General features: G+C 36.1%; 24 non-coding genes across 24 annotated transcripts; all 24 read left to right on the forward strand.

Annotated features, from left to right (window-relative positions):
- The first annotated feature begins 174 nt into the window (after nucleotides 1-174).
- TRNAR-UCU (transfer RNA arginine (anticodon UCU)) lies at nucleotides 175-264 on the forward strand. Its single transcript is given in 2 exon segments — nucleotides 175-211; nucleotides 229-264. It is a non-coding gene; the product is annotated as a tRNA-Arg (tRNA).
- A 676-nt stretch (nucleotides 265-940) lies between these two features.
- TRNAR-UCU (transfer RNA arginine (anticodon UCU)) lies at nucleotides 941-1,030 on the forward strand. Its single transcript is given in 2 exon segments — nucleotides 941-977; nucleotides 995-1,030. It is a non-coding gene; the product is annotated as a tRNA-Arg (tRNA).
- Nucleotides 1,031-1,706: 676 nt separating this feature from the next.
- TRNAR-UCU (transfer RNA arginine (anticodon UCU)) lies at nucleotides 1,707-1,796 on the forward strand. Its single transcript is given in 2 exon segments — nucleotides 1,707-1,743; nucleotides 1,761-1,796. It is a non-coding gene; the product is annotated as a tRNA-Arg (tRNA).
- A 676-nt stretch (nucleotides 1,797-2,472) lies between these two features.
- Nucleotides 2,473-2,562, forward strand: TRNAR-UCU (transfer RNA arginine (anticodon UCU)). The gene is given in 2 exon segments: nucleotides 2,473-2,509; nucleotides 2,527-2,562. It is a non-coding gene; the product is annotated as a tRNA-Arg (tRNA).
- Nucleotides 2,563-4,003: 1,441 nt separating this feature from the next.
- Nucleotides 4,004-4,093, forward strand: TRNAR-UCU (transfer RNA arginine (anticodon UCU)). The gene is given in 2 exon segments: nucleotides 4,004-4,040; nucleotides 4,058-4,093. It is a non-coding gene; the product is annotated as a tRNA-Arg (tRNA).
- Nucleotides 4,094-4,769: 676 nt separating this feature from the next.
- Nucleotides 4,770-4,859, forward strand: TRNAR-UCU (transfer RNA arginine (anticodon UCU)). The gene is given in 2 exon segments: nucleotides 4,770-4,806; nucleotides 4,824-4,859. It is a non-coding gene; the product is annotated as a tRNA-Arg (tRNA).
- Nucleotides 4,860-6,300: 1,441 nt separating this feature from the next.
- Nucleotides 6,301-6,390, forward strand: TRNAR-UCU (transfer RNA arginine (anticodon UCU)). The gene is given in 2 exon segments: nucleotides 6,301-6,337; nucleotides 6,355-6,390. It is a non-coding gene; the product is annotated as a tRNA-Arg (tRNA).
- A 676-nt stretch (nucleotides 6,391-7,066) lies between these two features.
- On the forward strand, nucleotides 7,067-7,156 carry TRNAR-UCU (transfer RNA arginine (anticodon UCU)). Its single transcript is given in 2 exon segments — nucleotides 7,067-7,103; nucleotides 7,121-7,156. It is a non-coding gene; the product is annotated as a tRNA-Arg (tRNA).
- A 676-nt stretch (nucleotides 7,157-7,832) lies between these two features.
- On the forward strand, nucleotides 7,833-7,922 carry TRNAR-UCU (transfer RNA arginine (anticodon UCU)). Its single transcript is given in 2 exon segments — nucleotides 7,833-7,869; nucleotides 7,887-7,922. It is a non-coding gene; the product is annotated as a tRNA-Arg (tRNA).
- Nucleotides 7,923-8,598: 676 nt separating this feature from the next.
- TRNAR-UCU (transfer RNA arginine (anticodon UCU)) lies at nucleotides 8,599-8,688 on the forward strand. Its single transcript is given in 2 exon segments — nucleotides 8,599-8,635; nucleotides 8,653-8,688. It is a non-coding gene; the product is annotated as a tRNA-Arg (tRNA).
- A 676-nt stretch (nucleotides 8,689-9,364) lies between these two features.
- TRNAR-UCU (transfer RNA arginine (anticodon UCU)) lies at nucleotides 9,365-9,454 on the forward strand. Its single transcript is given in 2 exon segments — nucleotides 9,365-9,401; nucleotides 9,419-9,454. It is a non-coding gene; the product is annotated as a tRNA-Arg (tRNA).
- A 676-nt stretch (nucleotides 9,455-10,130) lies between these two features.
- On the forward strand, nucleotides 10,131-10,220 carry TRNAR-UCU (transfer RNA arginine (anticodon UCU)). The gene is given in 2 exon segments: nucleotides 10,131-10,167; nucleotides 10,185-10,220. It is a non-coding gene; the product is annotated as a tRNA-Arg (tRNA).
- Nucleotides 10,221-11,661: 1,441 nt separating this feature from the next.
- On the forward strand, nucleotides 11,662-11,751 carry TRNAR-UCU (transfer RNA arginine (anticodon UCU)). Its single transcript is given in 2 exon segments — nucleotides 11,662-11,698; nucleotides 11,716-11,751. It is a non-coding gene; the product is annotated as a tRNA-Arg (tRNA).
- Nucleotides 11,752-12,427: 676 nt separating this feature from the next.
- On the forward strand, nucleotides 12,428-12,517 carry TRNAR-UCU (transfer RNA arginine (anticodon UCU)). Its single transcript is given in 2 exon segments — nucleotides 12,428-12,464; nucleotides 12,482-12,517. It is a non-coding gene; the product is annotated as a tRNA-Arg (tRNA).
- A 1,441-nt stretch (nucleotides 12,518-13,958) lies between these two features.
- Nucleotides 13,959-14,048, forward strand: TRNAR-UCU (transfer RNA arginine (anticodon UCU)). Its single transcript is given in 2 exon segments — nucleotides 13,959-13,995; nucleotides 14,013-14,048. It is a non-coding gene; the product is annotated as a tRNA-Arg (tRNA).
- Nucleotides 14,049-14,724: 676 nt separating this feature from the next.
- TRNAR-UCU (transfer RNA arginine (anticodon UCU)) lies at nucleotides 14,725-14,814 on the forward strand. The gene is given in 2 exon segments: nucleotides 14,725-14,761; nucleotides 14,779-14,814. It is a non-coding gene; the product is annotated as a tRNA-Arg (tRNA).
- Nucleotides 14,815-15,490: 676 nt separating this feature from the next.
- Nucleotides 15,491-15,580, forward strand: TRNAR-UCU (transfer RNA arginine (anticodon UCU)). The gene is given in 2 exon segments: nucleotides 15,491-15,527; nucleotides 15,545-15,580. It is a non-coding gene; the product is annotated as a tRNA-Arg (tRNA).
- Nucleotides 15,581-16,256: 676 nt separating this feature from the next.
- Nucleotides 16,257-16,346, forward strand: TRNAR-UCU (transfer RNA arginine (anticodon UCU)). Its single transcript is given in 2 exon segments — nucleotides 16,257-16,293; nucleotides 16,311-16,346. It is a non-coding gene; the product is annotated as a tRNA-Arg (tRNA).
- A 675-nt stretch (nucleotides 16,347-17,021) lies between these two features.
- On the forward strand, nucleotides 17,022-17,111 carry TRNAR-UCU (transfer RNA arginine (anticodon UCU)). Its single transcript is given in 2 exon segments — nucleotides 17,022-17,058; nucleotides 17,076-17,111. It is a non-coding gene; the product is annotated as a tRNA-Arg (tRNA).
- A 676-nt stretch (nucleotides 17,112-17,787) lies between these two features.
- On the forward strand, nucleotides 17,788-17,877 carry TRNAR-UCU (transfer RNA arginine (anticodon UCU)). Its single transcript is given in 2 exon segments — nucleotides 17,788-17,824; nucleotides 17,842-17,877. It is a non-coding gene; the product is annotated as a tRNA-Arg (tRNA).
- Nucleotides 17,878-18,553: 676 nt separating this feature from the next.
- Nucleotides 18,554-18,643, forward strand: TRNAR-UCU (transfer RNA arginine (anticodon UCU)). Its single transcript is given in 2 exon segments — nucleotides 18,554-18,590; nucleotides 18,608-18,643. It is a non-coding gene; the product is annotated as a tRNA-Arg (tRNA).
- Nucleotides 18,644-19,319: 676 nt separating this feature from the next.
- Nucleotides 19,320-19,409, forward strand: TRNAR-UCU (transfer RNA arginine (anticodon UCU)). Its single transcript is given in 2 exon segments — nucleotides 19,320-19,356; nucleotides 19,374-19,409. It is a non-coding gene; the product is annotated as a tRNA-Arg (tRNA).
- A 676-nt stretch (nucleotides 19,410-20,085) lies between these two features.
- Nucleotides 20,086-20,175, forward strand: TRNAR-UCU (transfer RNA arginine (anticodon UCU)). The gene is given in 2 exon segments: nucleotides 20,086-20,122; nucleotides 20,140-20,175. It is a non-coding gene; the product is annotated as a tRNA-Arg (tRNA).
- A 1,718-nt stretch (nucleotides 20,176-21,893) lies between these two features.
- TRNAR-UCU (transfer RNA arginine (anticodon UCU)) lies at nucleotides 21,894-21,983 on the forward strand. The gene is given in 2 exon segments: nucleotides 21,894-21,930; nucleotides 21,948-21,983. It is a non-coding gene; the product is annotated as a tRNA-Arg (tRNA).
- Nucleotides 21,984-27,323: the final 5,340 nt, after the last annotated feature.

The following is a 27,323-nucleotide window of genomic DNA, read 5'->3' on the forward strand; positions in this document are numbered from 1 at the left end:
AAAGGTGTAGTTCAAGGTTTCACCCAGAAGTGTGATTCTTCTACAGACATTTTATGTTTCCGAAAACAATTATTCTTTCTTGTATCCCAGAAGGCTTGATAATATGATGTGAAGTAAACACCGGATTGACAAAACTTCGATCATCCCTTAATGTACTCAAGTTGATGTGCATCTGGCTCTGTGGCGCAATGGATAGCGCGTTGGACTTCTAAGTGAATTGGCAAAGTCATTCAAAGGTTGTGGGTTCGAATCCCACCAGAGTCGCATTTTTTACTTTCTTATTCAAACAAGGAACATTATGCATGTGAGGAATGTTTATTTTTGGCCGATGCTTTAATCTTAGTATTTGACCCAAGTTGAACCTATGTATCTAATACAGCATGCAACTGAATCAAAAGCAGTCTGCCTTCCATTGCAACAGGAACATATTGCTCATAAGCAATACAACATCACTGCCAGAAACTTTGCACTTTCCTAATGTATCCTTCCTTCAGAAACATTGTCTTTATAATAGCTGTAAATGAGATAGACCAAAAACACGACACCCTACACTCAGACATTTGTTTCTAGCGACATATAAAGTAAAATCTTCTTTCAAAGCTATTTATGGTATATTCTCTTTGTGTTTTTGTATTGTTAACCAATTGTATGGCTGCACTTTTTATCCAGTTCTTTTTTATTAAGGTATGGAATTGTTGTCCAAACGTATTCAGTTTGCAAGAAAATACAGTAATACCCTATTCTCCGAATTTATCCCTAAAGGAACAAAGGTGTAGTTCAAGGTTTCACCCAGAAGTGTGATTCTTCTACAGACATTTTATGTTTCAGAAAACAATTATTCTTTCTTGTATCCCAGAAGGCTTGATAATATGATGTGAAGTAAACACTGGATTGACAAAACTTCGATCATCCCTTAATGTACGCAAGTTGATTTTCATCTGGCTCTGTGGCGCAATGGATAGCGCGTTGGACTTCTAAGTGAATTGGCAAAGTCATTCAAAGGTTGTGGGTTCGAATCCCACCAGAGTCGTATTTTTTACTTTCTTATTCAAACAAGGAACATTATGCATGTGAGGAATGTTTATTTTTGGCCGATGCTTTAATCTTAGTATTTGACCCAAGTTGAACCAATGTATCTAATACAGCATGCAACTGAATCAAAAGCAGTCTGCCTTCCATTGCAACAGGAACATATTGCTCATAAGCAATACAACATCACTGCCAGAAACTTTGCACTTTCCTAATGTATCCTTCCTTCAGAAACATTGTCTTTATAATAGCTGTAAATGAGATAGACCAAAAACACGACACCCTACACTCAGACATTTGTTTCTAGCGACATATAAAGTAAAATCTTCTTTCAAAGCTATTTATGGTATATTCTCTTTGTGTTTTTGTATTGTTAACCAATTGTATGGCTGCACTTTTTATCCAGTTCTTTTTTATTAAGGTATGGAATTGTTGTCCAAACGTATTCAGTTTGCAAGAAAATACAGTAATACCCTATTCTCCGAATTTATCCCTAAAGGAACAAAGGTGTAGTTCAAGGTTTCACCCAGAAGTGTGATTCTTCTACAGACATTTTATGTTTCAGAAAACAATTATTCTTTCTTGTATCCCAGAAGGCTTGATAATATGATGTGAAGTAAACACTGGATTGACAAAACTTCGATCATCCCTTAATGTACGCAAGTTGATTTTCATCTGGCTCTGTGGCGCAATGGATAGCGCGTTGGACTTCTAAGTGAATTGGCAAAGTCATTCAAAGGTTGTGGGTTCGAATCCCACCAGAGTCGTATTTTTTACTTTCTTATTCAAACAAGGAACATTATGCATGTGAGGAATGTTTATTTTTGGCCGATGCTTTAATCTTAGTATTTGACCCAAGTTGAACCTATGTATCTAATACAGCATGCAACTGAATCAAAAGCAGTCTGCCTTCCATTGCAACAGGAACATATTGCTCATAAGCAATACAACATCACTGCCAGAAACTTTGCACTTTCCTAATGTATCCTTCCTTCAGAAACATTGTCTTTATAATAGCTGTAAATGAGATAGACCAAAAACACGACACCCTACACTCAGACATTTGTTTCTAGCGACATATAAAGTAAAATCTTCTTTCAAAGCTATTTATGGTATATTCTCTTTGTGTTTTTGTATTGTTAACCAATTGTATGGCTGCACTTTTTATCCAGTTCTTTTTTATTAAGGTATGGAATTGTTGTCCAAACGTATTCAGTTTGCAAGAAAATACAGTAATACCCTATTCTCCGAATTTATCCCTAAAGGAACAAAGGTGTAGTTCAAGGTTTCACCCAGAAGTGTGATTCTTCTACAGACATTTTATGTTTCAGAAAACAATTATTCTTTCTTGTATCCCAGAAGGCTTGATAATATGATGTGAAGTAAACACTGGATTGACAAAACCTCGATCATCCCCTGATGTACGCAAGTTGATTGTCATCTGGCTCTGTGGCGCAATGGATAGCGCGTTGGACTTCTAAGTGAATTGGCAAAGTCATTCAAAGGTTGTGGGTTCGAATCCCACCAGAGTCGCATTTTTTACTTTCTTATTCAAACAAGGAACATTATGCATGTGAGGAATGTTTATTTTTGGCCGATGCTTTAATCTTAGTATGTGACCCAAGTTGAACCTATGTATCTAATACAGCATGCAACTGAATCAAAAGCAGTCTGCCTTCCATTGCAACAGGAACATATTGCTCATAAGCAATACAACATCACTGCCAGAAACTTTGCACTTTCCTAATGTATCCTTCCTTCAGAAACATTGTCTTTATAATAGCTGTAAATGAGATAGACCAAAAACACGACACCCTACACTCAGACATTTGTTTCTAGCGACATATAAAGTAAAATCTTCTTTCAAAGCTATTTATGGTATATTCTCTTTGTGTTTTTGTATTGTTAACCAATTGTATGGCTGCACTTTTTATCCAGTTCTTTTTTATTAAGGTATGGAATTGTTGTCCAAACGTATTCAGTTTGCAAGAAAATACAGTAATACCCTATTCTCCGAATTTATCCCTAAAGGAACAAAGGTGTAGTTCAATGTTTCACCCAGAAGTGTGATTCTTCTACAGACATTTTATGTTTCAGAAAACAATTATTCTTTCTTGTATCCCAGAAGGCTTGATAATATGATGTGAAGTAAACACTGGATTGACAAAACTTCGATCATCCCTTAATGTACGCAACTTGATTTTCATCTGGCTCTGTGGTGCAATGGATAGCGCGTTGGACTTCTAAGTGAATTGGCAAAGTCATTCAAAGTTTGTGTGTTCGAATCCCACCAGAGTCGCATTTTTTACTTTCTTATTCAAACAAGGAACATTATGCATGTGAGGAATGTTTATTTTTGGCCGATGCTTTAATCTTAGTATTTGACCCAAGTTGAACCTATGTATCTAATACAGCATGCAACTGAATCAAAAGCAGTCTGCCTTCCATTGCAACAGGAACATATTGCTCATAAGCAATACAACATCACTACCAGAAACTTGGCACTTTTCTAATGTATCCTTCCTTCAGAAACATTGTCTTTATAATAGCTGTAAATGAGATAGACCAAAACACGACACCCTACGCTCAGACATTTGTTTCTAGCGACATATAAAGTAAAATCTTCTTTCAAAGCTATTTATGGTATATTCTCTTTGTGTTTTTGTATTGTTAACCAATTGTATGTCTGCACTTTTTATCCAGTTCTTTTTTATTAAGGTATGGAATTGTTGTCCAAACCAATTCACTTGGCAAGAAAATACTGTAATACCCTATTCTCCGAATTTATCCCTAAAGGAACAAAGGTGTAGTTCAAGGTTTCACCCAGAAGTGTGATTCTTCTACAGACATTTTATGTTTCCGAAAACAATTATTCTTTCTTGTATCCCAGAAGGCTTGATAATATGATGTGAAGTAAACACCGGATTGACAAAACTTCGATCATCCCTTAATGTACTCAAGTTGATGTGCATCTGGCTCTGTGGCGCAATGGATAGCGCGTTGGACTTCTAAGTGAATTGGCAAAGTCATTCAAAGGTTGTGGGTTCGAATCCCACCAGAGTCGCATTTTTTACTTTCTTATTCAAACAAGGAACATTACGCATGTGAGGAATGTTTATTTTTGGCCGATGCTTTAATCTTAGTATTTGACCCAAGTTGAACCTATGTATCTAATACAGCATGCAACTGAATCAAAACCAGTCTGCCTTCCATTGCAACAGGAACATATTGCTCATAAGCAATACAACATCACTGCCAGAAACTTTGCACTTTCCTAATGTATCCTTCCTTCAGAAACATTGTCTTTATAATAGCTGTAAATGAGATAGACCAAAAACACGACACCCTACACTCAGACATTTGTTTCTAGCGACATATAAAGTAAAATCTTCTTTCAAAGCTATTTATGGTATATTCTCTTTGTGTTTTTGTATTGTTAACCAATTGTATGGCTGCACTTTTTATCCAGTTCTTTTTTATTAAGGTATGGAATTGTTGTCCAAACGTATTCAGTTTGCAAGAAAATACAGTAATACCCTATTCTCCGAATTTATCCCTAAAGGAACAAAGGTGTAGTTCAAGGTTTCACCCAGAAGTGTGATTCTTCTACAGACATTTTATGTTTCAGAAAACAATTATTCTTTCTTGTATCCCAGAAGGCTTGATAATATGATGTGAAGTAAACACTGGATTGACAAAACCTCGATCATCCCCTGATGTACGCAAGTTGATTGTCATCTGGCTCTGTGGCGCAATGGATAGCGCGTTGGACTTCTAAGTGAATTGGCAAAGTCATTCAAAGGTTGTGGGTTCGAATCCCACCAGAGTCGCATTTTTTACTTTCTTATTCAAACAAGGAACATTATGCATGTGAGGAATGTTTATTTTTGGCCGATGCTTTAATCTTAGTATGTGACCCAAGTTGAACCTATGTATCTAATACAGCATGCAACTGAATCAAAAGCAGTCTGCCTTCCATTGCAACAGGAACATATTGCTCATAAGCAATACAACATCACTGCCAGAAACTTTGCACTTTCCTAATGTATCCTTCCTTCAGAAACATTGTCTTTATAATAGCTGTAAATGAGATAGACCAAAAACACGACACCCTACACTCAGACATTTGTTTCTAGCGACATATAAAGTAAAATCTTCTTTCAAAGCTATTTATGGTATATTCTCTTTGTGTTTTTGTATTGTTAACCAATTGTATGGCTGCACTTTTTATCCAGTTCTTTTTTATTAAGGTATGGAATTGTTGTCCAAACGTATTCAGTTTGCAAGAAAATACAGTAATACCCTTTTCTCCGAATTTATCCCTAAAGGAACAAAGGTGTAGTTCAATGTTTCACCCAGAAGTGTGATTCTTCTACAGACATTTTATGTTTCAGAAAACAATTATTCTTTCTTGTATCCCAGAAGGCTTGATAATATGATGTGAAGTAAACACTGGATTGACAAAACTTCGATCATCCCTTAATGTACGCAACTTGATTTTCATCTGGCTCTGTGGTGCAATGGATAGCGCGTTGGACTTCTAAGTGAATTGGCAAAGTCATTCAAAGTTTGTGTGTTCGAATCCCACCAGAGTCGCATTTTTTACTTTCTTATTCAAACAAGGAACATTATGCATGTGAGGAATGTTTATTTTTGGCCGATGCTTTAATCTTAGTATTTGACCCAAGTTGAACCTATGTATCTAATACAGCATGCAACTGAATCAAAAGCAGTCTGCCTTCCATTGCAACAGGAACATATTGCTCATAAGCAATACAACATCACTACCAGAAACTTGGCACTTTTCTAATGTATCCTTCCTTCAGAAACATTGTCTTTATAATAGCTGTAAATGAGATAGACCAAAACACGACACCCTACGCTCAGACATTTGTTTCTAGCGACATATAAAGTAAAATCTTCTTTCAAAGCTATTTATGGTATATTCTCTTTGTGTTTTTGTATTGTTAACCAATTGTATGTCTGCACTTTTTATCCAGTTCTTTTTTATTAAGGTATGGAATTGTTGTCCAAACCAATTCACTTGGCAAGAAAATACTGTAATACCCTATTCTCCGAATTTATCCCTAAAGGAACAAAGGTGTAGTTCAAGGTTTCACCCAGAAGTGTGATTCTTCTACAGACATTTTATGTTTCCGAAAACAATTATTCTTTCTTGTATCCCAGAAGGCTTGATAATATGATGTGAAGTAAACACCGGATTGACAAAACTTCGATCATCCCTTAATGTACTCAAGTTGATGTGCATCTGGCTCTGTGGCGCAATGGATAGCGCGTTGGACTTCTAAGTGAATTGGCAAAGTCATTCAAAGGTTGTGGGTTCGAATCCCACCAGAGTCGCATTTTTTACTTTCTTATTCAAACAAGGAACATTACGCATGTGAGGAATGTTTATTTTTGGCCGATGCTTTAATCTTAGTATTTGACCCAAGTTGAACCTATGTATCTAATACAGCATGCAACTGAATCAAAAGCAGTCTGCCTTCCATTGCAACAGGAACATATTGCTCATAAGCAATACAACATCACTGCCAGAAACTTTGCACTTTCCTAATGTATCCTTCCTTCAGAAACATTGTCTTTATAATAGCTGTAAATGAGATAGACCAAAAACACGACACCCTACACTCAGACATTTGTTTCTAGCGACATATAAAGTAAAATCTTCTTTCAAAGCTATTTATGGTATATTCTCTTTGTGTTTTTGTATTGTTAACCAATTGTATGGCTGCACTTTTTATCCAGTTCTTTTTTATTAAGGTATGGAATTGTTGTCCAAACGTATTCAGTTTGCAAGAAAATACAGTAATACCCTATTCTCCGAATTTATCCCTAAAGGAACAAAGGTGTAGTTCAAGGTTTCACCCAGAAGTGTGATTCTTCTACAGACATTTTATGTTTCAGAAAACAATTATTCTTTCTTGTATCCCAGAAGGCTTGATAATATGATGTGAAGTAAACACTGGATTGACAAAACCTCGATCATCCCCTGATGTACGCAAGTTGATTGTCATCTGGCTCTGTGGCGCAATGGATAGCGCGTTGGACTTCTAAGTGAATTGGCAAAGTCATTCAAAGGTTGTGGGTTCGAATCCCACCAGAGTCGCATTTTTTACTTTCTTATTCAAACAAGGAACATTATGCATGTGAGGAATGTTTATTTTTGGCCGATGCTTTAATCTTAGTATTTGACCCAAGTTGAACCTATGTATCTAATACAGCATGCAACTGAATCAAAAGCAGTCTGCCTTCCATTGCAACAGGAACATATTGCTCATAAGCAATACAACATCACTGCCAGAAACTTTGCACTTTCCTAATGTATCCTTCCTTCAGAAACATTGTCTTTATAATAGCTGTAAATGAGATAGACCAAAAACACGACACCCTACACTCAGACATTTGTTTCTAGCGACATATAAAGTAAAATCTTCTTTCAAAGCTATTTATGGTATATTCTCTTTGTGTTTTTGTATTGTTAACCAATTGTATGGCTGCACTTTTTATCCAGTTCTTTTTTATTAAGGTATGGAATTGTTGTCCAAACGTATTCAGTTTGCAAGAAAATACAGTAATACCCTATTCTCCGAATTTATCCCTAAAGGAACAAAGGTGTAGTTCAAGGTTTCACCCAGAAGTGTGATTCTTCTACAGACATTTTATGTTTCAGAAAACAATTATTCTTTCTTGTATCCCAGAAGGCTTGATAATATGATGTGAAGTAAACACTGGATTGACAAAACTTCGATCATCCCTTAATGTACGCAAGTTGATTTTCATCTGGCTCTGTGGCGCAATGGATAGCGCGTTGGACTTCTAAGTGAATTGGCAAAGTCATTCAAAGGTTGTGGGTTCGAATCCCACCAGAGTCGTATTTTTTACTTTCTTATTCAAACAAGGAACATTATGCATGTGAGGAATGTTTATTTTTGGCCGATGCTTTAATCTTAGTATTTGACCCAAGTTGAACCAATGTATCTAATACAGCATGCAACTGAATCAAAAGCAGTCTGCCTTCCATTGCAACAGGAACATATTGCTCATAAGCAATACAACATCACTGCCAGAAACTTTGCACTTTCCTAATGTATCCTTCCTTCAGAAACATTGTCTTTATAATAGCTGTAAATGAGATAGACCAAAAACACGACACCCTACACTCAGACATTTGTTTCTAGCGACATATAAAGTAAAATCTTCTTTCAAAGCTATTTATGGTATATTCTCTTTGTGTTTTTGTATTGTTAACCAATTGTATGGCTGCACTTTTTATCCAGTTCTTTTTTATTAAGGTATGGAATTGTTGTCCAAACGTATTCAGTTTGCAAGAAAATACAGTAATACCCTATTCTCCGAATTTATCCCTAAAGGAACAAAGGTGTAGTTCAAGGTTTCACCCAGAAGTGTGATTCTTCTACAGACATTTTATGTTTCAGAAAACAATTATTCTTTCTTGTATCCCAGAAGGCTTGATAATATGATGTGAAGTAAACACTGGATTGACAAAACTTCGATCATCCCTTAATGTACGCAAGTTGATTTTCATCTGGCTCTGTGGCGCAATGGATAGCGCGTTGGACTTCTAAGTGAATTGGCAAAGTCATTCAAAGGTTGTGGGTTCGAATCCCACCAGAGTCGTATTTTTTACTTTCTTATTCAAACAAGGAACATTATGCATGTGAGGAATGTTTATTTTTGGCCGATGCTTTAATCTTAGTATTTGACCCAAGTTGAACCTATGTATCTAATACAGCATGCAACTGAATCAAAAGCAGTCTGCCTTCCATTGCAACAGGAACATATTGCTCATAAGCAATACAACATCACTGCCAGAAACTTTGCACTTTCCTAACGTATCCTTCCTTCAGAAACATTGTCTTTATAATAGCTGTAAATGAGATAGACCAAAAACACGACACCCTACACTCAGACATTTGTTTCTAGCGACATATAAAGTAAAATCTTCTTTCAAAGCTATTTATGGTATATTCTCTTTGTGTTTTTGTATTGTTAACCAATTGTATGTCTGCACTTTTTATCCAGTTCTTTTTTATTAAGGTATGGAATTGTTGTCCAAACGTATTCAGTTTGCAAGAAAATACAGTAATACCCTATTCTCCGAATTTATCCCTAAAGGAACAAAGGTGTATTTCAAGGTTTCACCCAGAAGTGTGATTCTTCTACAGACATTTTATGTTTCAGAAAACAATTATTCTTTCTTGTATCCCAGAAGGCTTGATAATATGATGTGAAGTAAACACTGGATTGACAAAACTTCGATCATCCCTTAATGTACGCAAGTTGAGTTTCAACTGGCTCTGTGGCGCAATGGATAGCGCGTTGGACTTCTAAGAGAATTGGCAAAGTCATTCAAAGGTTGTGGGTTCGAATCCCACCAGAGTCGTATTTTTTACTTTCTTATTCAAACAAGGAACATTATGCATGTGAGGAATGTTTATTTTTGGCCGATGCTTTAATCTTAGTATTTGACCCAAGTTGAACCTATGTATCTAATACAGCATGCAACTGAATCAAAAGCAGTCTGCCTTCCATTGCAACAGGAACATATTGCTCATAAGCAATACAACATCACTGCCAGAAACTTTGCACTTTCCTAATGTATCCTTCCTTCAGAAACATTGTCTTTATAATAGCTGTAAATGAGATAGACCAAAAACACGACACCCTACACTCAGACATTTGTTTCTAGCGACATATAAAGTAAAATATTCTTTCAAAACTATTTATGGTATATTCTCTTTGTGTTTTTGTATTGTTAACCAATTGTATGGCTGCACTTTTTATACAGTTCTTTTTTATTAAGGTATGGAATTGTTGTCCAAACGTATTCAGTTTGCAAGAAAATACAGTAATACCCTATTCTCCGAATTTATCCCTAAAGGAACAAAGGTGTAGTTCAAGGTTTCACCCAGAAGTGTGATTCTTCTACAGACATTTTATGTTTCAGAAAACAATTATTCTTTCTTGTATCCCAGAAGGCTTGATAATATGATGTGAAGTAAACACTGGATTGACAAAACCTCGATCATCCCCTGATGTACGCAAGTTGATTGTCATCTGGCTCTGTGGCGCAATGGATAGCGCGTTGGACTTCTAAGTGAATTGGCAAAGTCATTCAAAGGTTGTGGGTTCGAATCCCACCAGAGTCGCATTTTTTACTTTCTTATTCAAACAAGGAACATTATGCATGTGAGGAATGTTTATTTTTGGCCGATGCTTTAATCTTAGTATGTGACCCAAGTTGAACCTATGTATCTAATACAGCATGCAACTGAATCAAAAGCAGTCTGCCTTCCATTGCAACAGGAACATATTGCTCATAAGCAATACAACATCACTGCCAGAAACTTTGCACTTTCCTAATGTATCCTTCCTTCAGAAACATTGTCTTTATAATAGCTGTAAATGAGATAGACCAAAAACACGACACCCTACACTCAGACATTTGTTTCTAGCGACATATAAAGTAAAATCTTCTTTCAAAGCTATTTATGGTATATTCTCTTTGTGTTTTTGTATTGTTAACCAATTGTATGGCTGCACTTTTTATCCAGTTCTTTTTTATTAAGGTATGGAATTGTTGTCCAAACGTATTCAGTTTGCAAGAAAATACAGTAATACCCTATTCTCCGAATTTATCCCTAAAGGAACAAAGGTGTAGTTCAATGTTTCACCCAGAAGTGTGATTCTTCTACAGACATTTTATGTTTCAGAAAACAATTATTCTTTCTTGTATCCCAGAAGGCTTGATAATATGATGTGAAGTAAACACTGGATTGACAAAACTTCGATCATCCCTTAATGTACGCAACTTGATTTTCATCTGGCTCTGTGGTGCAATGGATAGCGCGTTGGACTTCTAAGTGAATTGGCAAAGTCATTCAAAGTTTGTGTGTTCGAATCCCACCAGAGTCGCATTTTTTACTTTCTTATTCAAACAAGGAACATTATGCATGTGAGGAATGTTTATTTTTGGCCGATGCTTTAATCTTAGTATTTGACCCAAGTTGAACCTATGTATCTAATACAGCATGCAACTGAATCAAAAGCAGTCTGCCTTCCATTGCAACAGGAACATATTGCTCATAAGCAATACAACATCACTACCAGAAACTTGGCACTTTTCTAATGTATCCTTCCTTCAGAAACATTGTCTTTATAATAGCTGTAAATGAGATAGACCAAAACACGACACCCTACGCTCAGACATTTGTTTCTAGCGACATATAAAGTAAAATCTTCTTTCAAAGCTATTTATGGTATATTCTCTTTGTGTTTTTGTATTGTTAACCAATTGTATGTCTGCACTTTTTATCCAGTTCTTTTTTATTAAGGTATGGAATTGTTGTCCAAACCAATTCACTTGGCAAGAAAATACTGTAATACCCTATTCTCCGAATTTATCCCTAAAGGAACAAAGGTGTAGTTCAAGGTTTCACCCAGAAGTGTGATTCTTCTACAGACATTTTATGTTTCCGAAAACAATTATTCTTTCTTGTATCCCAGAAGGCTTGATAATATGATGTGAAGTAAACACCGGATTGACAAAACTTCGATCATCCCTTAATGTACTCAAGTTGATGTGCATCTGGCTCTGTGGCGCAATGGATAGCGCGTTGGACTTCTAAGTGAATTGGCAAAGTCATTCAAAGGTTGTGGGTTCGAATCCCACCAGAGTCGCATTTTTTACTTTCTTATTCAAACAAGGAACATTACGCATGTGAGGAATGTTTATTTTTGGCCGATGCTTTAATCTTAGTATTTGACCCAAGTTGAACCTATGTATCTAATACAGCATGCAACTGAATCAAAAGCAGTCTGCCTTCCATTGCAACAGGAACATATTGCTCATAAGCAATACAACATCACTGCCAGAAACTTTGCACTTTCCTAATGTATCCTTCCTTCAGAAACATTGTCTTTATAATAGCTGTAAATGAGATAGACCAAAAACACGACACCCTACACTCAGACATTTGTTTCTAGCGACATATAAAGTAAAATCTTCTTTCAAAGCTATTTATGGTATATTCTCTTTGTGTTTTTGTATTGTTAACCAATTGTATGGCTGCACTTTTTATCCAGTTCTTTTTTATTAAGGTATGGAATTGTTGTCCAAACGTATTCAGTTTGCAAGAAAATACAGTAATACCCTATTCTCCGAATTTATCCCTAAAGGAACAAAGGTGTAGTTCAAGGTTTCACCCAGAAGTGTGATTCTTCTACAGACATTTTATGTTTCAGAAAACAATTATTCTTTCTTGTATCCCAGAAGGCTTGATAATATGATGTGAAGTAAACACTGGATTGACAAAACCTCGATCATCCCCTGATGTACGCAAGTTGATTGTCATCTGGCTCTGTGGCGCAATGGATAGCGCGTTGGACTTCTAAGTGAATTGGCAAAGTCATTCAAAGGTTGTGGGTTCGAATCCCACCAGAGTCGCATTTTTTACTTTCTTATTCAAACAAGGAACATTATGCATGTGAGGAATGTTTATTTTTGGCCGATGCTTTAATCTTAGTATGTGACCCAAGTTGAACCTATGTATCTAATACAGCATGCAACTGAATCAAAAGCAGTCTGCCTTCCATTGCAACAGGAACATATTGCTCATAAGCAATACAACATCACTGCCAGAAACTTTGCACTTTCCTAATGTATCCTTCCTTCAGAAACATTGTCTTTATAATAGCTGTAAATGAGATAGACCAAAAACACGACACCCTACACTCAGACATTTGTTTCTAGCGACATATAAAGTAAAATCTTCTTTCAAAGCTATTTATGGTATATTCTCTTTGTGTTTTTGTATTGTTAACCAATTGTATGGCTGCACTTTTTATCCAGTTCTTTTTTATTAAGGTATGGAATTGTTGTCCAAACGTATTCAGTTTGCAAGAAAATACAGTAATACCCTATTCTCCGAATTTATCCCTAAAGGAACAAAGGTGTAGTTCAATGTTTCACCCAGAAGTGTGATTCTTCTACAGACATTTTATGTTTCAGAAAACAATTATTCTTTCTTGTATCCCAGAAGGCTTGATAATATGATGTGAAGTAAACACTGGATTGACAAAACTTCGATCATCCCTTAATGTACGCAACTTGATTTTCATCTGGCTCTGTGGTGCAATGGATAGCGCGTTGGACTTCTAAGTGAATTGGCAAAGTCATTCAAAGTTTGTGTGTTCGAATCCCACCAGAGTCGCATTTTTTACTTTCTTATTCAAACAAGGAATATTATGCATGTGAGGAATGTTTATTTTTGGCCGATGCTTTAATCTTAGTATTTGACCCAAGTTGAACCTATGTATCTAATACAGCATGCAACTGAATCAAAAGCAGTCTGCCTTCCATTGCAACAGGAACATATTGCTCATAAGCAATACAACATCACTACCAGAAACTTGGCACTTTTCTAATGTATCCTTCCTTCAGAAACATTGTCTTTATAATAGCTGTAAATGAGATAGACCAAAACACGACACCCTACGCTCAGACATTTGTTTCTAGCGACATATAAAGTAAAATCTTCTTTCAAAGCTATTTATGGTATATTCTCTTTGTGTTTTTGTATTGTTAACCAATTGTATGTCTGCACTTTTTATCCAGTTCTTTTTTATTAAGGTATGGAATTGTTGTCCAAACCAACTCACTTGGCAAGAAAATACTGTAATACCCTATTCTCCGAATTTATCCCTAAAGGAACAAAGGTGTAGTTCAAGGTTTCACCCAGAAGTGTGATTCTTCTACAGACATTTTATGTTTCCGAAAACAATTATTCTTTCTTGTATCCCAGAAGGCTTGATAATATGATGTGAAGTAAACACCGGATTGACAAAACTTCGATCATCCCTTAATGTACTCAAGTTGATGTGCATCTGGCTCTGTGGCGCAATGGATAGCGCGTTGGACTTCTAAGTGAATTGGCAAAGTCATTCAAAGGTTGTGGGTTCGAATCCCACCAGAGTCGCATTTTTTACTTTCTTATTCAAACAAGGAACATTATGCATGTGAGGAATGTTTATTTTTGGCCGATGCTTTAATCTTAGTATTTGACCCAAGTTGAACCTATGTATCTAATACAGCATGCAACTGAATCAAAAGCAGTCTGCCTTCCATTGCAACAGGAACATATTGCTCATAAGCAATACAACATCACTGCCAGAAACTTTGCACTTTCCTAATGTATCCTTCCTTCAGAAACATTGTCTTTATAATAGCTGTAAATGAGATAGACCAAAAACACGACACCCTACACTCAGACATTTGTTTCTAGCGACATATAAAGTAAAATCTTCTTTCAAAGCTATTTATGGTATATTCTCTTTGTGTTTTTGTATTGTTAACCAATTGTATGGCTGCACTTTTTATCCAGTTCTTTTTTATTAAGGTATGGAATTGTTGTCCAAACGTATTCAGTTTGCAAGAAAATACAGTAATACCCTATTCTCCGAATTTATCCCTAAAGGAACAAAGGTGTAGTTCAAGGTTTCACCCAGAAGTGTGATTCTTCTACAGACATTTTATGTTTCAGAAAACAATTATTCTTTCTTGTATCCCAGAAGGCTTGATAATATGATGTGAAGTAAACACTGGATTGACAAAACTTCGATCATCCCTTAATGTACGCAAGTTGATTTTCATCTGGCTCTGTGGCGCAATGGATAGCGCGTTGGACTTCTAAGTGAATTGGCAAAGTCATTCAAAGGTTGTGGGTTCGAATCCCACCAGAGTCGTATTTTTTACTTTCTTATTCAAACAAGGAACATTATGCATGTGAGGAATGTTTATTTTTGGCCGATGCTTTAATCTTAGTATTTGACCCAAGTTGAACCAATGTATCTAATACAGCATGCAACTGAATCAAAAGCAGTCTGCCTTCCATTGCAACAGGAACATATTGCTCATAAGCAATACAACATCACTGCCAGAAACTTTGCACTTTCCTAATGTATCCTTCCTTCAGAAACATTGTCTTTATAATAGCTGTAAATGAGATAGACCAAAAACACGACACCCTACACTCAGACATTTGTTTCTAGCGACATATAAAGTAAAATCTTCTTTCAAAGCTATTTATGGTATATTCTCTTTGTGTTTTTGTATTGTTAACCAATTGTATGGCTGCACTTTTTATCCAGTTCTTTTTTATTAAGGTATGGAATTGTTGTCCAAACGTATTCAGTTTGCAAGAAAATACAGTAATACCCTATTCTCCGAATTTATCCCTAAAGGAACAAAGGTGTAGTTCAAGGTTTCACCCAGAAGTGTGATTCTTCTACAGACATTTTATGTTTCAGAAAACAATTATTCTTTCTTGTATCCCAGAAGGCTTGATAATATGATGTGAAGTAAACACTGGATTGACAAAACTTCGATCATCCCTTAATGTACGCAAGTTGATTTTCATCTGGCTCTGTGGCGCAATGGATAGCGCGTTGGACTTCTAAGTGAATTGGCAAAGTCATTCAAAGGTTGTGGGTTCGAATCCCACCAGAGTCGTATTTTTTACTTTCTTATTCAAACAAGGAACATTATGCATGTGAGGAATGTTTATTTTTGGCCGATGCTTTAATCTTAGTATTTGACCCAAGTTGAACCTATGTATCTAATACAGCATGCAACTGAATCAAAAGCAGTCTGCCTTCCATTGCAACAGGAACATATTGCTCATAAGCAATACAACATCACTGCCAGAAACTTTGCACTTTCCTAACGTATCCTTCCTTCAGAAACATTGTCTTTATAATAGCTGTAAATGAGATAGACCAAAAACACGACACCCTACACTCAGACATTTGTTTCTAGCGACATATAAAGTAAAATCTTCTTTCAAAGCTATTTATGGTATATTCTCTTTGTGTTTTTGTATTGTTAACCAATTGTATGTCTGCACTTTTTATCCAGTTCTTTTTTATTAAGGTATGGAATTGTTGTCCAAACGTATTCAGTTTGCAAGAAAATACAGTAATACCCTATTCTCCGAATTTATCCCTAAAGGAACAAAGGTGTATTTCAAGGTTTCACCCAGAAGTGTGATTCTTCTACAGACATTTTATGTTTCAGAAAACAATTATTCTTTCTTGTATCCCAGAAGGCTTGATAATATGATGTGAAGTAAACACTGGATTGACAAAACTTCGATCATCCCTTAATGTACGCAAGTTGAGTTTCAACTGGCTCTGTGGCGCAATGGATAGCGCGTTGGACTTCTAAGAGAATTGGCAAAGTCATTCAAAGGTTGTGGGTTCGAATCCCACCAGAGTCGCATTTTTACTTTCTTATTCAAACAAGGAACATTATGCATGTGAGGAATGTTTATTTTTGGCCGATGCTTTAATCTTAGTATTTGACCCAAGTTGAACCTATCTATCTAATACAGCATGCAACTGAATCAAAAGCAGTCTGCCTTCCATTGCAACAGGAACATATTGCTCATAAGCAATACAACATCACTGCCAGAAACTTTGCACTTTCCTAATGTATCCTTCCTTCAGAAACATTGTCTTTATAATAGCTGTAAATGAGATAGACCAAAAACACGACACCCTACACTCAGACATTTGTTTCTAGCGACATATAAAGTAAAATCTTCTTTCAAAGCTATTTATGGTATATTCTCTTTGTGTTTTTGTATTGTTAACCAATTGTATGGCTGCACTTTTTATCCAGTTCTTTTTTATTAAGGTATGGAATTGTTGTCCAAACGTATTCAGTTTGCAAGAAAATACAGTAATACCCTATTCTCCGAATCTATCCCTAAAGGAACAAAGGTGTAGTTCAAGGTTTCACCCAGAAGTGTGATTCTTCTACAGACATTTTATGTTTCAGAAAACAATTATTCTTTCTTGTATCCCAGAAGGCTTGATAATATGATGTGAAGTAAACACTGGATTGACAAAACTTCGATCATCCCTTAATGTACGCAAGTTGATGTTCATCTGGCTCTGTGGCGCAATGGATAGCGCGTTGGACTTCTAAGTGAATTGGCAAAGTCATTCAAAGGTTGTGGGTTCGAATCCCACCAGAGTCGCATTTTTTACTTTCTTATTCAAACAAGGAACATTATGCATGTGAGGAATGTTTATTTTTGGCCGATGCTTTAATCTTAGTATTTGACCCAAGTTGAACCTATCTATCTAATACAGCATGCAACTGAATCAAAAGCAGTCTGCCTTCCATTGCAACAGGAACATATTGCTCATAAGCAATACAACATCACTGCCAGAAACTTTGCACTTTCCTAATGTATCCTTCCTTCAGAAACATTGTCTTTATAATAGCTGTAAATGAGATAGACCAAAAACACGACACCCTACACTCAGACATTTGTTTCTAGCGACATATAAAGTAAAATCTTCTTTCAAAGCTATTTATGGTATATTCTCTTTGTGTTTTTGTATTGTTAACTAATTGTATGGCTGCACTTTTTATCCAGTTCTTTTTTATTAAGGTATGGAATTGTTGTCCAAACGTATTCAGTTTGCAAGAAAATACAGTAATACCCTATTCTCCGAATCTATCCCTAAAGGAACAAAGGTGTAGTTCAAGGTTTCACCCAGAAGTGTGATTCTTCTGCAGACATTTTATGTTTCAGAAAACAATTATTCTTTCTTGTATCCCAGAAGGCTTGATAATATGATGTGAAGTAAACACTGGATTGACAAAACTTCGATCATCCCTTAATGTACGCAAGTTGATTTTCAACTGGCTCTGTGGCGCAATGGATAGCGCGTTGGACTTCTAAGTGAATTGGCAAAGTCATTCAAAGGTTGTGGGTTCGAATCCCACCAGAGTCGTATTTTTTACTTTCTTATTCAAACAAGGAACATTATGCATGTGAGGAATGTTTATTTTTGGCCGATGCTTTAATCTTAGTATTTGACCCAAGTTGAACCTATGTATCTAATACAGCATGCAACTGAATCAAAAGCAGTCTGCCTTCCATTGCAACAGGAACATATTGCTCATAAGCAATACAACATCACTGCCAGAAACTTTGCACTTTCCTAACGTATCCTTCCTTCAGAAACATTGTCTTTATAATAGCTGTAAATGAGATAGACCAAAAACACGACACCCTACACTCAGACATTTGTTTCTAGCGACATATAAAGTAAAATCTTCTTTCAAAGCTATTTATGGTATATTCTCTTTGTGTTTTTGTATTGTTAACCAATTGTATGGCTGCACTTTTTATCCAGTTCTTTTTTATTAAGGTATGGAATTGTTGTCCAAACGTATTCAGTTTGCAAGAAAATACAGTAATACCCTATTCTCCGAATTTATCCCTAAAGGAACAAAGGTGTAGTTCAAGGTTTCACCCAGAAGTGTGATTCTTCTACAGACATTTTATGTTTCAGAAAACAATTATTCTTTCTTGTATCCCAGAAGGCTTGATAATATGATGTGAAGTAAACACTGGATTGACAAAACTTCGATCATCCCTTAATGTACGCAAGTTGATTTTCAACTGGCTCTGTGGCGCAATGGATAGCGCGTTGGACTTCTAAGTGAATTGGCAAAGTCATTCAAAGGTTGTGGGTTCGAATCCCACCAGAGTCGTATTTTTTACTTTCTTATTCAAACAAGGAACATTATGCATGTGAGGAATGTTTATTTTTGGCCGATGCTTTAATCTTAGTATTTGACCCAAGTTGAACCTATGTATCTAATACAGCATGCAACTGAATCAAAAGCAGTCTGCCTTCCATTGCAACAGGAACATATTGCTCATAAGCAATACAACATCACTGCCAGAAACTTTGCACTTTCCTAACGTATCCTTCCTTCAGAAACATTGTCTTTATAATAGCTGTAAATGAGATAGACCAAAAACACGACACCCTACACTCAGACATTTGTTTCTAGCGACATATAAAGTAAAATCTTCTTTCAAAGCTATTTATGGTATATTCTCTTTGTGTTTTTGTATTGTTAACCAATTGTATGTCTGCACTTTTTATCCAGTTCTTTTTTATTAAGGTATGGAATTGTTGTCCAAACGTATTCAGTTTGCAAGAAAATACAGTAATACCCTATTCTCCGAATTTATCCCTAAAGGAACAAAGGTGTAGTTCAAGGTTTCACCCAGAAGTGTGATTCTTCTACAGACATTTTATGTTTCAGAAAACAATTATTCTTTCTTGTATCCCAGAAGGCTTGATAATATGATGTGAAGTAAACACTGGATTGACAAAACTTCGATCATCCCTTAATGTACGCAAGTTGATTTTCAACTGGCTCTGTGGCGCAATGGATAGCGCGTTGGACTTCTAAGAGAATTGGCAAAGTCATTCAAAGGTTGTGGGTTCGAATCCCACCAGAGTCCTATTTTTTACTTTCTTATTCAAACAAGGAACATTATGCATGTGAGGAATGTTTATTTTTGGCCGATGCTTTAATCTTAGTATTTGACCCAAGTTGAACCTATGTATCTAATACAGCATGCAACTGAATCAAAAGCAGTCTGCCTTCCATTGCAACAGGAACATATTGCTCATAAGCAATACAACATCACTGCCAGAAACTTTGCACTTTCCTAACGTATCCTTCCTTCAGAAACATTGTCTTTATAATAGCTGTAAATGAGATAGACCAAAAACACGACACCCTACACTCAGACATTTGTTTCTAGCGACATATAAAGTAAAATCTTCTTTCAAAGCTATTTATGGTATATTCTCTTTGTGTTTTTGTAATGTTAACCAATTGTATGGCTGCACTTTTTATCCAGTTCTTTTTTATTAAGGTATGGAATTGTTGTCCAAACGTATTCAGTTTGCAAGAAAATACAGTAATACCCTATTCTCCGAATTTATCCCTAAAGGAACAAAGGTGTAGTTCAAGGTTTCACCCAGAAGTGTGATTCTTCTACAGACATTTTATGTTTCAGAAAACAATTATTCTTTCTTGTATCCCAGAAGGCTTGATAATATGATGTGAAGTAAACACTGGATTGACAAAACTTCGATCATCCCTTAATGTACGCAAGTTGATTTTCAACTGGCTCTGTGGCGCAATGGATAGCGCGTTGGACTTCTAAGTGAATTGGCAAAGTCATTCAACGGTTGTGGGTTCGAATCCCACCAGAGTCGCATTTTTTACTTTCTTATTCAAACAAGGAACATTATGCATGTGAGGAATGTTTATTTTTGGCCGATGCTTTAATCTTAGTATTTGACCCAAGTTGAACCTATCTATCTAATACAGCATGCAACTGAATCAAAAGCAGTCTGCCTTCCATTGCAACAGGAACATATTGCTCATAAGCAATACAACATCACTGCCAGAAACATTGCACTTTCCTAATGTATCCTTCCTTCAGAAACATTGTCTTTATAATAGCTGTAAATGAGATAGACCAAAAACACGACACCCTACACTCAGACATTTGTTTCTAGCGACATATAAAGTAAAATCTTCTTTCAAAGCTATTTATGGTATATTCTCTTTGTGTTTTTGTATTGTTAACCAATTGTATGGCTGCACTTTTTATCCAGTTCTTTTTTATTAAGGTATGGAATTGTTGTCCAAACGTATTCAGTTTGCAAGAAAATACAGTAATACCCTATTCTCCGAATCTATCCCTAAAGGAACAAAGGTGTAGTTCAAGGTTTCACCCAGAAGTGTGATTCTTCTGCAGACATTTTATGTTTCAGAAAACAATAATTCTTTCTTGTATCACAGAAGGCTTGATAATATGATGTGAAGTAAACACTGGATTGACAAAACTTTGATCATTAGTACGCAAGTTGATATTTATCTGGCTCTGTGGCGCAATGGATAGTGCGTTGGACTTCTAAGTGAATTTGCAAAGTCATTCAAAGGTTGTGGGTTCGAATCCCACCAGAGTTGCATTTTTTACTTTCTTATTCAAACAAGGAACATTATGCATGTGAGGAATGTTTATTTTTGGCCGATGCTTTAATCTTAGTATTTGACCCAAGTTGAACCTATGTATCTAATACAGCATGCAACTGAATCAAAAGCAGTCTGCCTTCCATTGCAACAGGAACATATTGCTCATAAGCAATACAACATCACTGCCAGAAACTTTGCACTTTCCTAATGTATCCTTCCTTCAGAAACATTGTCTTTATAATAGCTGTAAATGAGATAGACCAAAAACACGACACCCTACACTCAGACATTTGTTTCTAGCGACATATAAAGTAAAATCTTCTTTCAAAGCTATTTATGGTATATTCTCTTTGTGTTTTTGTATTGTTAACCAATTGTATGGCTGCACTTTTTATCCAGTTCTTTTTTATTAAGGTATGGAATTGTTGTCCAAACGTATTCAGTTTGCAAGAAAATACAGTAATACCCTATTCTCCGAATTTATCCCTAAAGGAACAAAGGTGTAGTTCAAGGTTTCACCCAGAAGTGTGATTCTTCTACAGACATTTTATGTTTCAGAAAACAATTATTCTTTCTTGTATCCCAGAAGGCTTGATAATATGATGTGAAGTAAACACTGGATTGACTGGATTTGTGTTTTTGTATTGTTAACCAATTGTATGTCTGCACTTTTTATCCAGTTCTTTTTTATTAAGGTATGGAATTGTTGTCCAAACCTATTCACTTGGCAAGAAAATACTGTAATACCCTATTCTCTGAATTTCTCCCCAAGCGAACAAAGGTGCAGTTCAAGGTTTCACACAGAAGTGTGATTCTTGTTACAGACATTTTATGTTTCAGAAAACAATCATTCTTTGATGTGTCCCAGAAGGCTTGATAATGTGATGTGAAGTAAACACCGGATTGACAAAACTTCGATCACCCCTTAATGTACGCAAGTTAATTTTCATCTGGCTCTGTGGCGCAATGGATAGCGCGTTGGACTTCTAAGTGAATTGGCAAAGTCATTCAAAGGTTGTGGGTTCGAATCCCACCAGAGTCGCATTTTTTACTTTCTAATTCAAACAAGGAACATTATGCATGTGAGGAATGTTTATTTTTGGCCGATGCTTTAATCTTAGTATTTGACCCAAGTTGAACCTATGTATCTAATACAGCATGCAACTGAATCAAAAGCAGTCTGCCTTCCATTGCAACAGGAACATATTGCTCATAAGCAATACAACATCACTGCCAGAAACTTTGCACTTTCCTAATGTATCCTTCCTTCAGAAACATTGTCTTTATAATAGCTGTAAATGAGATAGACCAAAAACACGACACCCTACACTCAGACATTTGTTTCTAGCGACATATAAAGTAAAATCTTCTTTCAAAGCTATTTATGGTATATTCTCTTTGTGTTTTTGTATTGTTAACCAATTGTATGGCTGCACTTTTTATCCAGTTCTTTTTTATTAAGGTATGGAATTGTTGTCCAAACGTATTCAGTTTGCAAGAAAATACAGTAATACCCTATTCTCCGAATTTATCCCTAAAGGAACAAAGGTGTAGTTCAAGGTTTCACCCAGAAGTGTGATTCTTCTACAGACATTTTATGTTTCAGAAAACAATTATTCTTTCTTGTATCCCAGAAGGCTTGATAATATGATGTGAAGTAAACACTGGATTGACAAAACCTCGATCATCCCCTGATGTACGCAAGTTGATTGTCATCTGGCTCTGTGGCGCAATGGATAGCGCGTTGGACTTCTAAGTGAATTGGCAAAGTCATTCAAAGGTTGCGGGTTCGAATCCCACCAGAGTCGCATTTTTTACTTTCTTATTCAAACAAGGAACATTATGCATGTGAGGAATGTTTATTTTTGGCCGATGCTTTAATCTTAGTATTTGACCCAAGTTGAACCTATGTATCTAATACAGCATGCAACTGAATCAAAAGCAGTCTGCCTTCCATTGCAACAGGAACATATTGCTCATAAGGAATACAACATCACTGCCAAAAACTTTGCACTTTCCTAATGTATCCTTCCTTCAGAAACATTGTCTTTATAATAGCTGTAAATGAGATAGACCAAAAACACGACACCCTACACTCAGACACTTGTTTCTAGCGACATATAAAGTAAAATCTTCTTTCAAAGCTATTTATGGTATATTCTCTTTGTGTTTTTGTATTGTTAACCAATTGTATGGCTGCACTTTTTATCCAGTTCTTTTTTATTAAGGTATGGAATTGTTGTCCAAACGTATTCAGTTGGCAAGAAAATACTGTTATACCCTATTCTCTGAATTTCTCCCCAAGCGAACAAAGGTGCAGTTCAAGGTTTCACACAGAAGTGTGATTCTTGCTACAGACATTTCATGTTTCAGAAAACAATCATTCTTTCATGTATCCCAGAAGGCTTGATAATATGATGTGAAGTAAACACTGGATTGACAAAACTTCGATCATCCCTTAATTTACGCAAGTTGATTTTTGTCTGGCTCTGTGGCGCAATGGATAGCGCGTTGGACTTCTAAGTGAATTGGCAAAATCATTCAAAGGTTGTGGGTTCGAATCCCACCACAATCGCATTTTTTACTTTCTAATTCAAACAAGGAACATTATGCATGTGAGGAATGTTTATTTTTGGCCGATGCTTTAATCTTAGTATTTGACCCAAGTTGAACCTATGTATCTAATACAGCATGCAACTGAATCAAAAGCAGTCTGCCTTCCATTGCAACAGGAACATATTGCTCATAAGCAATACAACATCACTGCCAGAAACTTTGCACTTTCCTAATGTATCCTTCCTTCAGAAACATTGTCTTTATAATAGCTGTAAATGAGATAGACCAAAAACACGACACCCTACACTCAGACATTTGTTTCTAGCGACATATAAAGTAAAATCTTCTTTCAAAGCTATTTATGGTATATTCTCTTTGTGTTTTTGTATTGTTAACCAATTGTATGTCTGCACTTTTTATCCAGTTCTTTTTTATTAAGGTATGAAATTGTTGTCCAAACCAATTCACTTGGCAAGAAAATACTGTAATACCCTATTCTCTGAATTTCTCCCCAAGCGAACAAAGGTGCAGTTCAAGGTTTCACCCCGAACTGTGATTCTTGCTACAGACATTTAATGTTTCAGAAAACAATCATTCTTTCATGTATCCCAGAAGGCTTGATAATGTGATGTGAAGTAAACACTGGATTGACAAAACTTCGATCATCCCTTACTGTATGCAAGTGGATTTTCATCTGGCTCTGTGGCGCAATGGATAGCGCGTTGGACTTCTAAGTGAATTGGCAAAGTCATTCAAAGGTTGTGGGTTAGAATCCAACCAGAGTCACATTTTTTACTTTCTTATTCAAATAAGGAACATTATGCATGTGAGGAATGTTTATTTTTGGCCGATGCTTTAATCTTAGTATTTCACCCAAGTTGAACCTATGTATCTAATACAGCATGCAACTGAATCAAAAGCAGTCTGCCTTCCATGGCAACAGGAACATATTGCTCATAAGCAATACAACATCACTGCCAGAAACTTTGCACTTTCCTAATGTATCCTTCCTTCAGAAACATTGTCTTTATAATAGCTGTAAATGAGATAGACCAAAAACACGACACCCTACACTCAGACATTTGTTTCTAGCGACATATAAAGTAAAATCTTCTTTCAAAGCTATTTATGGTATATTCTCTTTGTGTTTTTGTATTGTTAACCAATTCTATGGCTGCACTTTTTATCCAGTTCTTTTCTATTAAGGTATGAAATTGTTGTCCAAACGTATTCAGTTTGCAAGAAAATACAGTAATACCCTATTCTCTGAATTTATCCCTAAAGGAACAAAGGTGTAGTTCAAGGTTTCACCCAGAAGTGTGATTCTTCTACAGACATTTTATGTTTGAGAAAACAATTATTCTTTCTTGTATCCCAGAAGGCTTGATAATATGATGTGAAGTAAACACTGGATTGACAAAACTTCGATCATCCCTTAATTTACGCAAGTTGATTTTTGTCTGGCTCTGTGGCGCAATGGATAGCGCGTTGGACTTCTAAGTGAATTGGCAAAGTCATTCAAAGGTTGTGGGTTCGAATCCCACCAGAATCGCATTTTTTACTTTCTAATTCAAACAAGGAACATTATGCATGTGAGGAATGTTTATTTTTGGCCGATGCTTTAATCTTAGTATTTGACCCAAGTTGAACCTATGTATCTAATACAGCATGCAACTGAATCAAAAGCAGTCTGCCTTCCATTGCAACAGGAACATATTGCTCATAAGCAATACAACATCACTGCCAGAAACTTTGCACTTTCCTAATGTATCCTTCCTTCAGAAACATTGTCTTTATAATAGCTGTAAATGAGATAGACCAAAAACACGACACCCTACACTCAGACATTTGTTTCTAGCGACATATAAAGTAAAATCTTCTTTCAAAGCTATTTATGGTATATTCTCTTTGTGTTTTTGTATTGTTAACCAATTGTATGTCTGCACTTTTTATCCAGTTCTTTTTTATTAAGGTATGAAATTGTTGTCCAAACCAATTCACTTGGCAAGAAAATACTGTAATACCCTATTCTCTGAATTTCTCCCCAAGCGAACAAAGGTGCAGTTCAAGGTTTCACCCCGAACTGTGATTCTTGCTACAGACATTTAATGTTTCAGAAAACAATCATTCTTTCATGTATCCCAGAAGGCTTGATAATGTGATGTGAAGTAAACACTGGATTGACAAAACTTCGATCATCCCTTACTGTATGCAAGTGGATTTTCATCTGGCTCTGTGGCGCAATGGATAGCGCGTTGGACTTCTAAGTGAATTGGCAAAGTCATTCAAAGGTTGTGGGTTCGAATCCAACCAGAGTCGCATTTTTTACTTTCTTATTCAAATAAGGAACATTATGCATGTGAGGAATGTTTATTTTTGGCCGATGCTTTAATCTTAGTATTTCACCCAAGTTGAACCTATGTATCTAATACAGCATGCAACTGAATCAAAAGCAGTCTGCCTTCCATGGCAACAGGAACATATTGCTCATAAGCAATACAACATCACTGCCAGAAACTTTGCACTTTCCTAATGTATCCTTCCTTCAGAAACATTGTCTTTATAATAGCTGTAAATGAGATAGACCAAAAACACGACACCCTACACTCAGACATTTGTTTCTAGCGACATATAAAGTAAAATCTTCTTTCAAAGCTATTTATGGTATATTCTCTTTGTGTTTTTGTATTGTTAACCAATTGCATGTCTGCACTTTTTATCCAGTTCTTTTTTATTAAGGTATGGAAATGTTGTGCAAACGTATTCAGTTTGCAAGAAAATACAGTAATACCCTATTCTCCGAATTTATCCCTAAAGGAACAAAGGTGCAGTTCAAGGTTTCACCCCGAACTGTGATTCTTGCTACAGACATTTAATGTTTCAGAAAACAATCATCCTTTCATGTATCCCAGAAGGCTTGATAATGTGATGTGAAGTAAACACTGGATTGACAAAACTTCGATCATCCCTTACTGTATGCAAGTGGATTTTCATCTGGCTCTGTGGCGCAATGGATAGCGCGTTGGACTTCTAAGTGAATTGGCAAAGTCATTCAAAGGTTGTGGGTTAGAATCCAACCAGAGTCACATTTTTTACTTTCTTATTCAAATAAGGAACATTATGCATGTGAGGAATGTTTATTTTTGGCCGATGCTTTAATCTTAGTATTTCACCCAAGTTGAACCTATGTATCTAATACAGCATGCAACTGAATCAAAAGCAGTCTGCCTTCCATGGCAACAGGAACATATTGCTCATAAGCAATACAACATCACTGCCAGAAACTTTGCACTTTCCTAATGTATCCTTCCTTCAGAAACATTGTCTTTATAATAGCTGTAAATGAGATAGACCAAAAACACGACACCCTACACTCAGACATTTGTTTCTAGCGACATATAAAGTAAAATCTTCTTTCAAAGCTATTTATGGTATATTCTCTTTGTGTTTTTGTATTGTTAACCAATTGTATGTCTGCACTTTTTATCCAGTTCTTTTTTATTAAGGTATGAAATTGTTGTCCAAACCAATTCACTTGGCAAGAAAATACTGTAATACCCTATTCTCTGAATTTCTCCCCAAGCGAACAAAGGTGCAGTTCAAGGTTTCACCCCGAACTGTGATTCTTGCTACAGACATTTAATGTTTCAGAAAACAATCATTCTTTCATGTATCCCAGAAGGCTTGATAATGTGATGTGAAGTAAACACTGGATTGACAAAACTTCGATCATCCCTTACTGTATGCAAGTGGATTTTCATCTGGCTCTGTGGCGCAATGGATAGCGCGTTGGACTTCTAAGTGAATTGGCAAAGTCATTCAAAGG

The sequence above is a fragment of the Ambystoma mexicanum genome (assembly GCF_040938575.1).
Source record: "Ambystoma mexicanum isolate Mex_15411 chromosome 12 unlocalized genomic scaffold, UKY_AmexF1_1 Mex_chr12_unloc.1, whole genome shotgun sequence".
NCBI lineage: Eukaryota > Metazoa > Chordata > Amphibia > Caudata > Ambystomatidae > Ambystoma > Ambystoma mexicanum.